The sequence below is a fragment of the Acomys russatus genome, chromosome X (genome assembly GCF_903995435.1).
Source record: "Acomys russatus chromosome X, mAcoRus1.1, whole genome shotgun sequence".
Lineage (NCBI taxonomy): Eukaryota > Metazoa > Chordata > Mammalia > Rodentia > Muridae > Acomys > Acomys russatus.
In genome coordinates, this window is record NC_067169.1 from 67083172 (window position 1) to 67089277 (window position 6106).

The following is a 6106-nucleotide window of genomic DNA, read 5'->3' on the forward strand; positions in this document are numbered from 1 at the left end:
CAATATGATAGGCAGATTTGGGCCCAGGGGTCCCGCTCAAACTAAGGCACCAGCCAAGGACAATACAGGAGGTAAACTTTAAACCCCTTCACAGATCTAGCCAATGGTCAGAATATTCTCCACAGTTGAGTGGAGAGTGTGATATGACTTTCTCACATACTCTGGTGCCTCACATTTGACCATGTCCCCTGGAGGGGGAGACCTGGTGGCACTCAGAGGAAGGACAGCAGGTAGCCAAGAAGAGACTTGATACCCTATGAGAATATACAGGGGGAGGTAATCCCCCCCAGGAACAGTCATAGGGGAGGGGAATAATGGGAAAATGGGGGGAGGGGAGGAATGGGAGTATACAAGGGATGGGATAAACATTGAGATGTAACAAGAATAAATTATTTAAAATCTTGAAAAAAAATGAAAATCTGGAATCAAATTAACAAGAATGGGAAGTGTTAAACTCGCTGACAAAGAATGTATAATATCTGATAAAGTAGACCTCCCACAGAAATTTTATGACAAGAGATAAATATAGCCACTACATATTAATATTAGAAAACAATCCATTATAAGAACAAAATAATGTATTTTTTGCAATGAAGTTCAGGGCCCTCTGTTTCATAAACAAACGTTAAAATGTATAAAATATCACATAGTTTCTGGTATAATAATAGTTGCAGTCTTTTATATGCCACCTGCACATCCAGATACTTTTTTCCCAATTAAAAATCTAATGGATTTGGGCCCAGGGGTCTCGCTCAAACTAAGGCACCAGCCAAGGACAATACAGGTGGTAAACTTTAAACCCCTACCCAGATCTAGCCAATGAACAGAACATTCTCCACAGTTGAGTGGAGAGTGGGGTATGACTTTCAAACAAACTCTGGTGCCTCATATTTGACCATGTCCCCTGAATGGGGAGACCTGGTGGCACTCAGAGGAAGGACAGCAGGTTACCAAGAAGAGACTTGATGCCCTATGAGCATATACAGGGTGAGGAAATCCCCCTCAGGAACAGTCATAGGGGAGGGGAATAAGGGGAAAAGTAGAGGGAAGGAAGAATGGTAGGATACAAGGAATGGGATAACCATTGAGATGTAACAAAAATAAATTAATAAAAAAATTTTAAAACTCTAATAGATAAAACAAAGAGCATAGTTATAGAATAGATCAACTAGAACAGTCTACTGAACAGAGAGCAAACACAGATTCTTTTCAGGGCTGTATTTAAAATAAAGAAATACAGGGGAATAAAAAGACAGGACTGCTCCTCGGTATAGTAAAGAAGAACTTTTATCATTGATAAGTGGGACAGCATAGTTAAAGATAAACACAACTACAAAAGTCCAGCGTGGTCATGGCCCTGAACCATGTGAAGAAAGGTGGAAGGGGAAGGGAGAGTAGAAAGAAGGAAACAAGGCACAGAAGCCAGGAGGACAAAGGTACTAAAAGAGCTGGAAACCAGATTGTTTGGGTGATAAGGAGGAAAGAAATCCCAGAGTCTGTGCTAGAGAATTCAGGTTAATGAGTACATGGCATGCCAGTCATAGCCTGTAACAGGTAAATACCAAGGGAAACAGGGAGAACATGGAGGCCAAATCCACTTTTATATGTTAAGTAGGCTTTTCTATAATTTTTCCATGGTTTGAAACTTAACAAAGAATATAGAGTCTTCATTAAAACTCACCACAGCATATGCCACATAGCATATGTAAATGGCACAGTGTCTGAATAAATAGAATAAAATTTGAAATAAATAAATAAATAAATAAAATTTAAACCAAATAAATTTTGAGTTTAAGATTCAAATAAAATGTAGCTAATTAGTAAAAAATCAGATTCTAGACCTACTGGTTGTCTGCATGTAGAGAAGGGATGGGAAATTCCTACAGGGATGTAAAGTACATAAAATATTAATTGAAAAATCAGGAAAATAAATAATACATTGAAACATAACTTACTACAATCTCTTGGATACAGATAAAGCAGACTTAAGAAGAAAGTTTATAGTTACAATGGTTCACATTAAAAAAAAAAATAGAAACAACAACAGCAAAACCCAAAACAACAAAAACTAATGAAACCAGAGATATCAAATCAATGATCTGATAATGTACCTCAATGCTCTAGAAAAACAACAAGGGACCAATTGTAAATGCAGAATTTGGTAACAATTGGGATCAAGACAAAAATTAATGAAATAGATGCTAAAATTACAAAAAAAAAATTTAATGGTTTGATAACCTTGAAAAGAAAAACAGGATTGGGTAACACCTAACTAAACTAATCAAAATAAAGAAATGGTCCAAATGAATGGCTTAGAGATAAAAGGGTAATGGCAGATTGTCGTCATTGTGTTTGAAAATAAATGACAAAAACAAACTTGAGGAATTGTTTATTTTAACTCAAATATAGGGTGTACAATCCATTTTGGCATGGAAGTCAGGGTGATAGGAATTTGAGATAGCATGCCACATTGCATCTCTACTCAATAAGCAGAGATCAGTAAATGTTGCTGCTCAACTGCCATTCTTCTGTTGATGAAGTTTTGTTGACTTCAGTCCATGGAAAGGTGTATTCACTTTTAAGGAGAATTTCCTTTTCTCAATTAACCTAATCTGATTTAGAAAATACTCTACAGATAAGGCCAGACATTAATTACTACAATACTTCTACATCCCATCAAACTGGAAATCATAATTACTATTAAAAGTCTATTCTTTTGTGTGCTTAACACTTAAATACATCATTTTCCAGCCATAAACTTTTACCCCTTGTCCATGCACTCACATCCATCTTAAAATGAAAAATGTGTGCAACACTGCTTTTAGTCCTTAACACCCCATAGTCTTTAACAGGTCCACCCATGACTGATAGTGAAGAATACATCTATCTCATGTACAAATTCTCAGAAAAAGTTAGACACTTAATAGAAAATGGTGCAGATCAAACATTCCCTGCCAATGGGAAAAATAGAACCACAGCAAGAAAAGACAGGAAAAATTCAAGATTCAAGGCTTAACACCAAGTCCTTTTAGTTCAATGTTCAATATATGGAGTTTATCCTATAATCCGCTAATCTATAAAGAACTTGAATTATCTTGGCCGTGTGTTCCTCTGATGGCAGTACACATCTCTCTTTTGTGAGTTTCACACTCAGTGCCTATAGCCTCTTTGGTTGAATACCCAAGTTCGTTGTTTCTCCACTGCAACTCAGCTTTTACCTATAGAGATTCACACATTGCTCTCTCAAAATCTGCATGCAAGGATGTTGATGATGCACATATTGTTTGATCACATCTGCTTTCTGGAAGAGTTAGGCAAGACTTCATGCCCTCCTCATTTCTATGCCTTTCATACATGTAAAATCCATACCAAATACTGCAAAGTTCTGTTGCCAGCACAGAATAGAGCCTCACTTTGCCACTGTAAACCACTGATCCTAGGAAAACATTTTCCCAGGCAAGTTCTTTTTTGCAGGGGATCCTTTTAGCAAAATTTTCTGCTAGAAGAACTTTCTTTTAAAATGAATTTTCATTTTTCCAAGACAAACGATTAATGAGTTGAGTCTTGTTCTCAGTACACTTTCTATCTACTTTCGATGCAGAGCAAACTGCTTCTCTTCAGTGGTGATAATCTCATTGTCATTTGCAGTAACTTCCAAAACTTCTTTGTCGGTAAGGGTAAATGTACTCTGATTCCTTTCTCCATAAAACTACATTTTTGTTTTTCTGCTCCATATTTTTCTTTTTCTTTTTCTTTTTTTATTCTTGTTACATCTCATTGTTTATCCCATCCCTTGTATCCTCCCATTCCTCCCACCCTTTTCCCATTATTCCCCTCCCCTATGACTGTTCTTGAGGGGGATTACCTCCCCCTATATATTCTCATAGGGTATCAAGTCTCTTCTTGGCTACCTGCTGTCCTTCCTCTGAGTGCCACCAGGTCTTCCCCTTCAGGGGACATGGTCAAATGTGAGGCACCATAGTAAAGTAGAACAATATGATAGGCAGATTTGGGCCCAGGGGTCCCGCTCAAACTAAGGCACCAGCCAAGGACAATACAGGAGGTAAACTTTAAACCCCTTCCCAGATCTAGCCAATGGTCCATATTTTTCTTTATGTCATAATTGACCATGGTAAGAGAAGCATAGACCCATCCAACAGCCTCAATGATATCCTATCTTGAAATTTTCGCAGTCAAAAAGAATTAATCTATTTTTAATACTCATCATGACCCAAGTTCTTACAACAGGAAGAGAAGGCAGTCAAATTCTTGTCAGATTGAGTATAATCTTTATTCTAGCTCTCAATGGAATATTTTAAATATGTATTTTAGTTTTTTCTTTTGAAATTCCATACATTTATATAATGCATCTAATCCTATTCACACTTCAGACTCCTCCCAGACAATTATTACTATGTCCCTTTCCCAGCTTTAAGTTATATTTTTATTTATTTTCTAACACAATAAGTATGACTAGTGCTGTTTTTATGTGCATAAGAGCAGGGACATCAAGCAGGGATCATACCCTTCAAGAAAATTCACTTTACATTTTCTCAGAAGCCATCAGTCCTCAATATCTTATTATATATCAATGAGGCCTGTTAATTTCCACCCCACTCCCAGTGATGAATGCCTTAATCTTGTATATATAGCCACTGAGACAGTATATCTTGAATGTAAGTGACCTAGTCATGCCCAGGGTATATAACTGTGCAATCACCCTTCTCAAACATTGTTCTTTTTCAATCTTTACAGTATTTATACAAAACACTATTTGAGTTTTGGTGGGAAAGGATATGATATAAGTGTCCCACTTAGTAATGAACACTTATTCATCACTTATTCAGTGAACTTTGACCAGTTGTCAGTTTCTTTGTTACTTGCTACCCACTACAAAATGAAGCCTTTTCTTCTTCTTTTTAATATAAAAAATTTATACATATTACATCCTGATTTTTATTCTATCACTTGTATCTTCCCATCCCCTTCCTCCCTCTCTCACCCTATTCCCCTCCCCTAGACATGTGATTGAAGGGGACGTCCTCCCCCACCATATGATCACAGCCTATCATGTCTCATCCATATACCCTTTTTCCTCTTCCTCTGAGTGCCATTAGGCCTACCCAATAAGAAGAAGTGGTCAAATAAAGGGCATGAGAGTTCATGTCAGAGTCAGTCCCCATGCTCCAAACAACTGTAGATAATGTGCTGTCTATTGGCTAGATCTGAATAGGATGTCTAGGTTTATTGTATACTCTGTCTTTGGATGGTACAATATTTTGTGCAGGCTCTCCTGGGTCTGGATCTGCCAGCCTTGATGGTCTTCTTGTGGGTCTCTTGAACCATCTGGGTTCTTCCATCTTCCCCATCCTTCCATATCACTCTCACCTGGAGTCCAGAAGCAAGTTCCAACATCTGTCCCAATCACCAATGGGTGGAGTCTCTCAGAGGACATCTACAGTGAGGTAATATTCATTTATAAGTGAGTATTTACCTCATGTTTCTTTCTGAATCTGGGTTACCTCTCTCAGGAATTTATTTTTAGTTCCATCCATTTGCTTGCAATTTTCAAGATTTCCTTGCTTTTAATAGCTGAGTAGTATTCCAAAGTGCAAATGCACCACATTGCTGGTGGTGGTGTACAGTTATACAACCACTTTGGAATCAATCTGGAGCTTTCTCAGAAAATTGGGAATAGGGCTACCTCAAGACTCAGCTATTCCCCTCCTTGGAATATACTGGAAAGATGCTCAACCATACAACAAGGATATTTGCTTAACTATATTTATAACAGGCTTATTGGTAATAACCAGAATCTGGAAACAACTTAGATGTTCCTCAGTAGAAGAACAGATAAAAATAAAGTCTTTTTGATGATTGTGGAGTTAAAATAATATATGGTTGTAAATATAAATGTTCAGAAGATAATATGATAATATATCCCATTGTTGAAACAATAATAATAGCTTCTTACTTAGAGAATATGGACTCAACAGCAATGAGGTTTGGGCTCATGAGGTTGGGCTCCACAGCATTAGTTCTGTTCTGTAGAATAGGCAAAATTCCCACTAAAAAATGTATTCCTTCAGTGTCTATCCATGTCACT